The sequence below is a fragment of the Plecotus auritus genome (assembly GCF_963455305.1).
Source record: "Plecotus auritus genome assembly, chromosome: 3".
In the NCBI taxonomy this organism is placed as follows: Eukaryota; Metazoa; Chordata; class Mammalia; order Chiroptera; family Vespertilionidae; genus Plecotus; species Plecotus auritus.
In genome coordinates this window covers 87,564,635-87,578,032 of record NC_137772.1, presented here as the reverse complement: position 1 = coordinate 87,578,032, position 13,398 = coordinate 87,564,635, and positions in this window count along the sequence as shown.

Sequence of the window (13,398 nt, the reverse complement as noted above, 5' to 3'; positions counted from 1 at the left end):
TCTTTAATATATTCTATATGCTACTATGTTTACCTTTATTTTGCTATATTATTTTTCCTTAAATATGTGCAAAGTTATTTTTCTCTTTTTCAAGAAACCAAACTGTTACTATTTCAAAAACGCTTATCAAATATTAAAACTAAAATACTATTTTTTCTTTAGCTGAACAAGAAATTACACTATAGTCTTCTTGTTAAAGGAAAAGGGCTTGTATTAGTAAATTTCAAAGGGGAAAGGTAAAAGGAACCACTTGGGAGCATGATTAGCTGCTAATACAGCACTATCTGTATTATATTAATTATATTTCACACTTGACAACTCAATCTGATAAACTTGGTTGAAAACATACAGTTTAAGGTAAGAAAAGGAGCAGGTTGGTGTTTCCAAAAGTGTGTTCCATAAAACCTGGTTCCATAGCATGTACATAGTCATTAGGCCTCAAAAGGTTCTTTTGTCCAAGGTATTTGGGAAGCAGTGGGTTAAACATAGTTAAGCTTATCCACAGTATGACTTTTAAGAACCTTTAAAATGCCAACGTGCATTGCATAGCACTAAGAGCAGCATTTCCAGCATGTGTGCGCATGTTTCAAAACATCCGATAGAACTGGTGTTTTACAAAACACACTTTGAGAAATACTGGCATAGCAGATGAATTCTTGACCTAGAGACTTGTCTGGAGTGGAATGTAGTTAGTTGAAGCAGTGTTCTAAAATAATTAGTATGGCTTTCCAGGAGCCATACTAAAAAACTTCATAAAAAGTCTTGAGGTCTTAAACTGTCCATTTAATTAGTTAGCTTCATGTTAATATTTTACACAAAGAAAGGTGAGACATAAAGGTGTGTGGCCCATTTTGGGGGTGGGACACAAAATGAGTAAACAGTAATTCAGTAGAGATGTTGCTGCCAGGAGAATGTCTAAAAATACCACACAGTAAATGCCATTGTGATGCATAATGGAGAATCTGTCTTCAGCTTGGACCAAATGGAAAGTTTAGATACCCACCCCAGCCCCCACACAGCAGTGAATGCAGGTAGTTCTGTTGTAAGGGATATAAGCAGAAGTCTGTGGGGGTGCCTTTTCTCCTTACTCGGCTGACCTGTGGCTGGGAGATGCAGCAGCCATACATGATCATGAGATACATGAGGACAAAAGCTGATGGGCTAAGAATGGCCGGGCAAAGGAGAGAGACAGACAGACAGACAGACAGACAGACAGACAGACAGACAGACAGACAGCAAGCATGGGTCCCTGATAGGCTCTCTGAGCCATGGCACTGGCCCTGGACTACGGTGTCTGAATGTTTTGTTACGAGGCAGAAATGAAATCCTATTTATTGAAGCTGCTATTAGTCAGGCATCATATTATCTGCAGCTGGAACACCTTCTTAACTAAACCACTACTCTGCCTTGGCTGGGAAAAGACCATTGTGGAAATAATACATCTGTATACTAGGTGAGCTGAAAATCAGACGTGACTGAGCACATTGGACAAAACAGGATGACGCTTCCAGAAGCACAGTTTTCTGAGCTCTTAAAAGCCTCCTGAGGGAAACTCATCCTGCAGAAAGCAGACGCCACACATTGTAAGAGCTTGACTCTGTAAGAAAGCTTTGGTTGTTTGAGGAGGAGGGGGTATAATGAAAACAGTATTAATACTCGAACATCAATCTTACATATCAAATACTGATATTAAAATTTGTTTCCTGACCCAGAATCTATTAGACATATATTGAGTCATTAGGAAAAAACTAAAGGAGATACTGACCTCGGTATAACCTCACAGCACAAGCTCAGCTTTCCTCCCCCTTGAAGAGTGTAACACATAAGAGGCACCCTCCCCTGTTCTGGAACAGAACACTGTGACGCTTTGGCACCTCAAAAGCTCTGCTGCTTCAGAAGGTGCTGATGCCCCAGTAAGCTGGCAAATGCCAAGTGTGAGATGGTGGTACCCAGTGGAAAGGGGAAATTTGTTTGTAGGAACATATAAGGTACTGTCTGGGGACAAGTATTTGGAGGAGTCTTTACAGAGGGACTCAAAACAGTTGGATGGGGCAAACGTCCGCTTATCCAAAGGAATTGGGTAAGTGCTATTAACATAACCCTATCTATACCTATAGGCTGGTGGAGCCTAAGACAATTTATGTCACAGAATGTGCGGAAGTGTTAGCCACACATTTAGCTTTACCCTTCATTTCGGCCTCTTCAGGGAGGGTCTCTTCAGGACAAGGCTACAGCACTTAGCTGGGAGGGTGACAGGATTACAAATGTCATCTTCCTCTCTCGATGCTTTCTCTCTTGCAGAATAAGGCACGGGCTGTATGTACCATCTTAAGTAATAACTTTGATTCTGGGATTTTAAGAGGAACCAGGAAAAGGCCAAAAGAGAGTAAAATTTAAAAGTTGGCCACTCAGAGCTGGTCATGGGCTTAAGAAGACTATGCTCTGCATGTTAAGGTGTCTGTGTTCTCTAGCTAGTTCAACAGGACAGGGAAGCTGACCAAGATGCAGGGGAGAAACTCTAGGAGAGTGTGCACTCAGCTGGAATAATTTCCTATATTTTACTTCTTATGAATTAAAGCATAGCAATAGGCAATAGGCCAGATTCAGATGCACCTAAGGAGGGAAAACTCAATAAATATACTCAGAAACTAAACGGAGCAACATCCAATTATTTCAATTCTCTCTTCCCAAGTGTGTGTGTGTGCGTGCATGTGTCTGTGTGTGCACGCACACACACACACAGGGGCCATCCCTGAACATTCCTCTGCCCTGACTAGTAGTTGAGCTTCTTTAAAAATAGAGAGGGGACAGACTTTGGGGGGAGGGTAAAGTGATATATAGAGAAGCCCATATTCTATATTCTTGGTCTTGCATTTGTGAGCCATCTGCATGTGGGTTAGTCATAGCCTGCCTTTAATTCTTAATTTCCTCATTTGTAAAATACAGCATTATTTATCTCATGGTGGGGTCTGAACAGAGTGTGCAGAAGAGGCCAGTACTGGAGTACTGCAGGTGATTCTGGCAGGAATGCTGATCAAAAAGGCCATGGCTGAGATCAGAAAAATATGCAGGATTGGAAGGATTCGCTGGACATTGAGAATCAGGAAGATTAAACTTTGAGTACAGGGCAGGAATGGCCAGATGTATTTCAGAGTATTCAATAGGATGGAATCATTCATTCTTTTATTCTGCAATAATTATTGGTCTAACAAAAGGATAGATATTGTGCCCTAGCTGGTTTGGCTCAGTGGCCTGTGGACTGAAGGGTCCCGGGTACAATTCCAGTCAAGGGCACATGCCTGGGTTGTGGGCTCAATCCCTAATAGGGGGCATGCAGGAGGCAGCCAATCAATGATTCTCTCTCATCACTGATGTTTCTATCTCTCTCTCCCTCTCCCTTCTTCTCCGAAATCAATAAAAGTATATACTTTTTAAAAAGGATACATATTGTATAATCCCACTTACATGTGATACCTAGAATAGGCAAATTCATAGACAAAAAGTGGAATAGAGGTTACCAGGGGCTACGGTGAGAAGAATGGAAAGTTATTATTTAATGGGTATAAATTTCCTGTTTGGGATGATGAAAATGTTTTGGAAATGAAAAGTAATGATGGTTGCACAATATTGTGAATATAATTAATAACACTGAATTGTACACTTAACAATGGTTAAAATGGTAAATTTTATGCATATTTTACCACAAATATAATGTTGGTGCAGAATCCAAGATTTCAAAGAGTTCTAATATGAAAAAGCAGTCACATTATGGTAGCCACAAATTAAGGCTGTAGAAATACACACACTTGGGTTGAAAATTAGTTTCTTTCACCTAATAGCTTGTTGACCTTAAATAAAAAGTCAACCAGATACTTTTTTTTTTAAAGGGTTGATTTGGGAACAGCAAAGAATGGCAATCCAGAACATGCAACCATGGTGAGCCACGTGCAAGTCTGCTAAAACAAATTAATGGAAATTAATTGAAGGAGAAGGGAAGTAGGGAGGGCGATTACAACCACAGTGTTCCTGTTGTGCTTCTTGATTGACATAGGGCATGAGAGCTCCCCCTACAGGCCCTCCCAATTAATTTTAAATGAGGTTTCTGTTTACTAATACATTTTTACAAGCTATGTGTGTGGCCTTATTTATCAAAGCTGCATGTTAATATCTATAACATGGGCATAATAACAGATCCTGCCTCACTATGTTATTTGAGGGTTAACTGAGATAATGTAGGGAAGTATTGAGCAGAGTGCTAAGAACATAATAGTTGCTCAGTAAAAGTTCACTCAGCAATAATGGTTAGTGAACAAAAGGCCCTGCTCACACTTGCATGTTGTGTATGAGCCAAAAAGGCTCACAAGTCTGGGCTTGAACCAGAGGAGGAGGCAAAGTTTAAAATATGAAATTGATCCTCATTATATTGGGGGTAGAGGGGGTAGACTTCTTAAGATGCCCTTTAAGGAGAGAATGGAAAGACAGAAAAGATCAAGATTGGGGCTGGGAATCAAGGATAGTGATTTGCCCCTAAATAGGGAGAGATTTAAGTCGTTAAAAGACAATGAGGGTCTCCTTGTCCCATTTCTTCCAGTCTTACTCTTAGGGCATTGTTGAAAACTTTATATAAGGAAGTGTGGGGGAGGAAAAATCTTTCCTCTACCTTCAAGGTTCTTTGGCTGGTCTAATAAGCAGACAGACATGAAATAGATCAGCAAGAGAAAATTTACCAAATTTAATTATACACATGTGTATGGGAACCCTACATACATGACAGCATCAGAGAGACCCCACATACATGAGTGGTTCCAAGATAGAAAAGTTTTCCAGCCAGCGTGGCTTAGTGGTTGAGCTTTGACCTATGAAACAGGAGGTCACAGTTCGATTCCTGGTCAGGGTGCCGGGGTTGCGGGCTCCATCCCCGGTGGGGGAAATGTGGGAGGCAGCCTATTAATGATTCTCTTTCATTATTGATGTTTCTATCTCGCTCTCCCTCTCCCTTTCTCTATAAAATCAATAAAAATATATTTTTTAAAAAAGAAAAAGAAAATGAGGTATATGTGACATTTTGAGCTAAGGATCAACTTGGGGTTTCAAAGGGGAGGAAGGTGAGAAGAGCAGGTGTTCAGTGATTAGAAGTTTGTCCTGCTCTATAGATAGGTAAACAAACAAACAAAAAGTTATCTTTGATAATTTCTTATTATGGACAAGCCACTAATTCACATTCTCCTAGGTAGTTAAGAGGGTAGGGGGCAGGGAGGGGGCATGGGTGTAGAAGTTGCTCATGAGCCTGTAGAGTCTTGGTTGCTTTTAGCTCAAAATTATTTGCAAACCATGCAGGGGTCCTCAAACTACGGCCCGCGGGCCACATGCGGCCCGCCCGCCGAGGACATTTATCCGGCCCGCCGGGTGCCGCTGCCTGTCCTGCTTAGCAGCCGACTCGTCCTGGGCCCGCAGTGCGCATAGGAATTTGTTCATAGTTTTTTTTTTTTAAACTATAATCCGGCCCTCCAATGGTCTGAGGGACAGTGAACTGGCCCCCTGTTTAAAAAGTTTGAGGACCCCTAGAGGCATATCTTAGGGTGACTTGTTCTGAACCCCTACAGAAGAAAGGAAGAAAACAAGGAAGGAAGGAGGGAAGGAAGGAAGGAAGTAGGGAAGGAAGAAAGGAAGGGAAAAAGGCAAAGGAAGTCAACATGAGTTTTCCTGCCTTGTATTCTATTTATTGACACACACAGAACATGCTTACACTTTTGACCAAGTCTACTAAGACAGCACTTCCCAGGAAGGTGTGCTCTACTTTATTTTATTTTAGTTCCTCTGAGAACAGTTGTAGGACATAAAAATCTTTTCCCAATCTGGGTGGGCAATTGAAGCTGATGAGGAAAACTTAAGCTGGAAAATGGAAATGAATTTAGTAGTTTTAATCCCCACCCCACCCCCCCAGAAATAAAATGGAATCTGGGTGTTTTCATTTCCCTCCAGTCCACTAAATGATAGCTTTCCTTTTTCATTTCACTGATTACCATCTCTAGAATGCACATAAAATCCCCAGTGTTGGAAGATGGACTTGATTTGAGAATGAGAAGAGCCATACTTTCCAACACTCTCCTAGTTGCTACAGCCACTGTGCCTTGCTCGGTCCATTGGGGGTGGCCCTGTTTTGAGGAATGGCCAAACCGTTTCCAAAGTGGCTGCACCAGTTTACATTCCTCTCAGCAATATAAAGAAGGTCATTTGGTAGAAATCATTCTAGAAATATTGTTCAAAATGTTAAAAGTTTAAAGGTTTTAGCATCCCAATAAAAACAATATTATATAATTAATAATTATTTCATAGTACCGTGGTTCCTATTATGTGTTAATGAATAACTCAGACAAAAATAAAGATGAATCTTGCCCATATAACTTAAATTTTTTTCTCTCAGTTGTAGAGGTCAGGTCCAAATGTCTTCATAGAGCGATATTACCCCATTCCCCTTTCTTTTGTCATAACAGGTAGAAGGAAATTGCTAAATTGTTCACAGAGCATAACAGCCAGAGAATAAAAGTTTCTTAAAATTTTTCCTGGCTCATGGTACAGAAATAAAAGAAAAATTCCTTTACACACAGAGCTTAGTCTAAAAAGCTTGAAGCACAAGCATCATTGTGCTTCATTTTCCTTGGAAAAGATACAAAGCCTAGAAATAAAGTCCAGGAGAAAATTGAGCATGAAAAAGAAATCCAAAGGTAATTATTTTTCCTGCCATAAAGCAGGCTTAGCAATAACCACTCTGTCATTTGCCAGGGCAGCTGAAAATTTGTACCAGATGAAGGAATAATAAAGAATTCTGACTGTTTTACTCTCATGGAAGGGTTGACTGGTTGAAACAAAATCGAAATTGGTAAATTTATTTTCATTTTTGTATAAGAAAGATGTAGAGATGAGAAAAATAAAAATCCCAAAGGGTCTTAAGAAAGCAAAGATACAACTTTTTAAAAACAAAAACAGAGCCTAAGCTACTACTAGTAGAGTGCAGACCATTCTGGGTTTAAACAAAGGAGATTCACCATAAATGTTAAAGTGTAACCACAATAACAACAAAAATAGGGATAGTAAAATAAAAAAAGTTATTTAAAAAAGTCAGCATAGTAATGCTAAAGCAATAAAAAATAAGAGACAAAGGAGTATTACTCATAACAAATTTACCAGAGGAAAAAGGATAAAGGATTACTTATATGGAAGAAAATATCTGTTACAGGAAATACTGATTCTGAGAGGGAAGCCCACACAGTAGGAGGAGTTGCAGGGATCAAAGAGGAGCACAAATAACTCAGTTCAAAACATTTAGAATTAGTAGAAAAAATTATTTTAACTTTACATTTATTTTAAGTAATTCAGATATTAAAGAATACCTGCTCATTTAAGATTTCCAGCAAATAGTCCTGTCACAAAATGGGTGAGAGTCAGAAATAAAAATTAGGGGAAAATGTGTACTTTTTTTTTTTTTTTTTTAAAATAACACAGACTCATATTTCCCATAAAAGTTTTCTTGGTATCGTTTAAGCAAATGAGCTTCCTGGTAACACTAAAGGCATCTAATGGTGAAATAGTATTGTTCTTTTGAACACTGACTTCCACACTAAAAGCATTAAATTATTTCAGACTGCTAAGATGCCTTTTTATAGTTGACTCAATTATTTAATAGGAAATGGTGAACCAATGCTACATTATGTTTAAAAGGTAGGGAGTAGAGACAGTTGTGAGATTTGAAAAGAAAACCTAATTAACCTATTGAATGGTGCCGCACTTTTTTCATCTGTAAAATGGGGATAAGAAAATTTATCTCTCTTTTGGGTCCTTACAGTGCAAATTCAGTGAACTGCAACCCAGTGTTGATGGTATAAGTTGTCTGTGGACTTACTACCAAGGACAAGTCCCTCAGAGTGACCCTACCTGTTTCTGAGGAGCCCCAAGGGGCTACCTAGGTTAGCTGGGGATCTGGGCCCTCTGGTGCCCCATTCCAACCTCTTTGTCAAGCTGCTACACCACTGCTGCAGACTGGCTCTCCTGAGATGTCGTCTTTCTGCTCTCGCAAGTGCTCTCCCCACAGCATGATGGCTTTTCATGATATTTAAAGGATATTTAAGGGCCTCTCAGAATGACCACTCCCCATCTTTTTCCTGACCGGCCTCCTGAGGCAGCATGTGCTAGTTGAGCCCTTTGGTAATTAGGAATATAAAAGGTTTATTGGCAAATAAGATCTGTGGGAAGAACAGAGAAGAACTGGGATTGTGTAGTATGAGAGCCATCAGACTGAGCCATCAGCCATCTTCAACAAAGTCTCTCTTATCCAATAGGAGCTCCAGAGCAAAGACTGTCTTTGCTGAGGTGGACCTGAAGCAGTTAACATCTGGAGGCAGTTAGCTGACCATACTCCTCAGAGCTGGGCAATGATTCTTTCTTTCTCCTCCCTCCCTCCCTCCCTCCCTCCCTCCCTCCCTCCCTCCCACTGTCCTCATCCATAGGTGTACGATTTTTGTACAGTCTCTTCCTGCACCCCCCACACCCCTTTCCCCCCAAGAATTGTCAGTCCACTCCATTTCTATGCCCCCGATTCTATTATATTCACCAGTTTATTCTGTTCATCAGATTTTTTATTCACTTGATTTTTAGATTCACTTGTTGATAGATATGTATTTGTTGTTCATAATTTTTATCTTTACCTTTTTCTTCTTCTTCCTCTTCTTAAAGAATACCTTTCAGCATTTCATATAATACTGGTTTGGCGGTGATGAACTCCTTTGGCTTTTCCTTATCTGTGAAGCACTTTATCTGACCTTCAATTCTGAATGATAGCTTTGCTGGGTAGAGTAATCTTGGTTGTAGGTTCTTGCTATTCATCACTTTGAATATTTCTTGCCACTCCCATCTGGCCTGCATAGTTTCTGTTGAGAAATCAGCTGACAATCATATGGGTGCTCCCTTGTAGGTAACTAACTATTTTTCTCTTGCTGCTTTTAATATTCTCTCTTTGTCTTTTGCTCTTGGCATTTTAATTATGGTGTGTCTTGGTGTGGTCCTCTTTGGATTCTTTTTGTTTGGGGTTCTGTGTGCTTCCTGGACTTGTAAGTCTATTTTTTTCACCAGGTGGGGGAAGTTTTTGGACATTATTTCTTCAAATAGGTTTTCAGTATCTTGCTCTCTCTCTTCTTCTGGCACCCCATAATTCTGATGTTGGTACACTTGAAGTTGTCCCAGAGGCTCCTTACATTATCTTCATATTTTTGGACCCTTTTTGCTTTACCAGCTGGGTGTTTTTTGCTTCTTTGTATTTCAAATCTTTGACTTGATTCTTGCCATCCTCTAGTCTGCGGTTGGATCTCTGTATATTATTCTTTATTTGAGTCAGTGTATGCTTAATTTCCAGTTGGTCCTTTTTCATATCCTAAAGGGTCTCACTAAATTTATCGGCCTTTTCTAGAAAATTCTTGAAAAACCTTATAACCGTGGTTTTGAACTCTATATCCAGTAGTTTGCTTTCCTCCATTTCTTTTATTTGTGACCTGTTTCTTTGTATCCGCACTTTAGCTGCTTCCCTGAGTTGATAGAGTGGCTTTGTGTGCTAGGTGTCCTATAGGGCCCCGTGGCTCAGACTCCCCAGTTACCTGAGGTGGACATTCTTGGTGCACCCCTTTGTGGGCTGTGTGCACAGTCTTGTTGTAGTTAAGCCTTGATTGTTGTTGGTATCACTGGGAGGAATTGACCTCCAGGCCAATTGGCTTTGAGGATCAACTGTGTCTACACTGGGAGAACTTCTGTGCTGGAGACACCCTTATGAGGCAAGACTTGCTTCAGTGGGGTTTTGGTGTTCACTGAGTCTGCCCCCTGAGTGTGTCATTTATGGATCTGAGGAGTTGTAATCTGGATGGTCCCACTCTGACCCCTGGGTACACTGGCTCTTGGATCTCCAAGGAGGTGCTAATTTAGCCTCTGCCTGAGGCCACCCAGCAGGAGCTATGGAGAGATCTGCAGATTCCTCTTCTTTGTTTGGGTTTTGAAGGTGCCCAGATGAGGCCCAGCTGTGAAGCAATGCAAGCTGCTGTGGGGCCTTGGTCCTTCTTTTGGATGTTCTGGGTCTCTCTGACTCAGTTGCAGTTTGCTAGGTAAGTTTAGGTTTCAAAGGCCCAGGCCATTCATATGCAAAAGCTGCTGCGCACAGCTGGGGTGGGGCAGAGTCTCAGGGTGGAACAAACAGCAATGGCTTCCCGTCAGCCCTGCCCTAAGAGGCCCCCAGGTCTCAGTGTCCCTTAGTAATCGCTGCAAGCACCTCTGAGGGAAGGCCGACCTCGAGTTCCACCCATTGCCAGACAGTCCAGTTTCTCCCCGTATGAGTCTGGATCCCCAGAGTCTCGCCCGGAACTGGAGTTCAGAGCAGTTGGGAGCTTGTGTCTCCCTGCGGATTGAAAAAGCCAGCCGCGTACTCAGTTGCCAGCCCTCTCCGTGCGCGCACCCCCATACCTCTACACTTTACTTCCACAGCTCCTCTGAGTCTCAGTGTGCTTTTCTCTTCCATTCTAGTTGTAGAATTTCCACTTAGCCAGCCTTCCTTTGGTCTGTTTTGTCTTTTAGTTGTAGTTTTGAAGTTTTGTGTGAAGCAGCAAGTTCAGGTATTTACCTATGCCGCCATCTTGGTTTCTCTCCCTCCCATTTATTTATAAAAAAAAAAAAAAAGTTCCGTCATTTCTACGTATGTACATAGTGCTTTATGTTTTTTATTATTTATTTACCACGAGTAAAGGTCAGGAATTGTTATTTTTCTTTTAAATTTTTTTACTGTTTCACTTCATTACTGTTGTGTATGTGCTCCATGTGAGTGACGTAGGTGCTTATGTAGGTGGGTTCCGACTTATGGCGAAAATCGCCTTACATCACATCGTAGGAATGGATCTCCGACATAACCGGAGGACCTGCTGTATTTTCCTCCTTATTCTCCTCCATCTTCTCCTTCCCTTTCTTTCAAAAGCCTCGCTAGTCTTCTTCCCTGAGCCACATGCCCCATGATTTCTTATGTTGTATTATTTCTACCTTTAAATTCTTCTCCAGTTTATCTCCTTTTTGCATCCTATGGTCATCACCTGCACCAGGTTCTAATAATCTCTTACCTGAAGCCCACATGATTTTTCCTGCCTCTACTCTTATGCTTCCCATTCAGTCACCATCCTGTAAGACAAATGTTGTCATGTTGTTTTCCTATTTAAGGACCCCAATACTTTGGAGATCAAATCTAAACTCTTTATTTCTGGGTCCTGGCTACTTCTTGAGCCTCATCTGTTTCCCACCCCTCCATCCATTTCATCTGATGATTGCTTCCTGGACGCTCAGGTTGGGTTGAATAGGCCTCCTATAGCCCCAACCCGACCAGTGTTTCCTTCTGTTTCTCCTACTAGACTGGGAGCCACTTGAGGAGAGTCCACTTTACTACCACTTTTGGGCGTGGTGACAAGTAAGGTGAAACCTTGGAACAAGGTGAGAAGTGACCAGGAGTGACTCTGGGAAAGAAATGTAACACATGCAAGAGAGATGTGTCATTCTGGGTGGCTGAGGATCTGAATTATCATGAGGGCAAGCATCCTGAGTGAGAGGGCAATTCTCAGCTGCTGATGGGAGCAGGGGCCACTGTTACAGCAGATGCTAGAGCACAGGCAAGGAACTCAGGATAAATTGGTTACAAGTAAGCCAGGAACTTCTGGTACTCTTGTTGTACTATATCACAACATAAAAAAGCAAATATTAAAAATTAGTATCACAGCTCTAATGCTTTAGTCTTATAAGCTCTGGTGAAAATGAGTGCTAAATATATGTCTTGCTTTTAAAATTCTGTGAAAATCAGTAATTCTTGTGAAAAAAAAACTTCTTATGATACACTTCTAAAATCAAATGTAAACAAATATTTACATGTACATCCCTATCTATCTATCTATATATACACTGAGTGGCAAGATTATTATGATCTCTAAATGCATGGGTGGGGGTCCAGCCAGGTTGGCCAGGGGGAGGGGACCTGGGCGGTTGGCTGGCCTGCCTGCTGGTCGAACTCCTGGTCAAGGGGACAATTTGCATATTAGCTTTTTATTATATAGGATATACACTGAGTGGCCAGATTATTATGCATTCAGAGATCATAATAATCTGGCCACTCAGTGTATATGCATATATAGCTATATATAATGTACATTATGAAACAAACTCTGCTGAATAGTGTTTTATAAAGAGTATTCACTAAGACTTTCTTTTGCACAGGAAGAACCTCCTTTAAATATAAAAAACTTTTTCCTCAGCCCCGGAGAAAGGAAGATGGCTGCTGACGGGAAGGCAGACTGCAAGATAGTGTGTGAGTGAGAAAACAAAGCGAGAGTGTGTGGTCACATGGGGAGTGTTTGTTGGTAAGTTGAGGGACAGCTATACTCCAGGAGACTGTGGGGGACTGTCGGATAGGGCTCCCCTGACTGGGCAGCCCCCACTGCTGCTGGGTTCCATCCCAGAGCGACTGGCTCAGATGCGGAGACTGCGCCATCTTGAAGGGAAAAGTGGATGTTATCGGGAGCCTGAAAAGCCCGGGGAATCTACAACGACGGCACCCACCAAACAGCTACGAACTCCAGAACACCGGTCCCCAATTGGCGCAAACACGTGGATTCAGAGGAGCTCTACACTCCACCATGGAAAGGTCATATTTCGCCTGGGAGAAGATCATGTCTGTGGTCCCGGTAGGAGAGAGAAACGCGCACGCGGGAGCTGGAGACCTGGGGAAGTCTGCGCCTAAAAAAATCCGTGGCTGTTGGGGCTGGCATGATCCTTGAATGTGGAAGGGTGTCCGCAGAGCTGCTAACAGAAGGGAACTCTAAAAAGCAACCCATTTTGATCTGATGCAAAAGGACAGCCTAAAAATTTTAAAAGTGTGCTGGCTGCTTAGACCCAAGGGGAAAGAAGACTGCACAGACTTACGTGCAGCCCCAGAGTTTGCACACTTAACTCTGGCTCTTTTTTTTTTTCCCTCTTTAAATCCTTGCTTCTGATTACTAAGCCCAATACATATGATAACCCAATGGGGGGCACTCTAAGAAACTGCAAGGGAAAGTTGTTTTTCTGGAACCTGGGGATCAGAGCGGGGAATAACCGTCAGAGAACCAGCTCTGGGACAACCCACTCCCCCAAACCAGTATTAAGTGGCACAGGGAAAACAATATCTAAACACTAGCTAGAGAGAACATATAGTCCCGGAGGTCAGTCCAGAAACACTGCCACCCAGGGGTTGAAACACAAATTGACTCTTGTGTAAACACAAATAAACTGCCTGCTTAAAAATCAGGACTGGTTTACAACACTGAGGAGCAGTGGAATGCAGGGAACTTCAATACT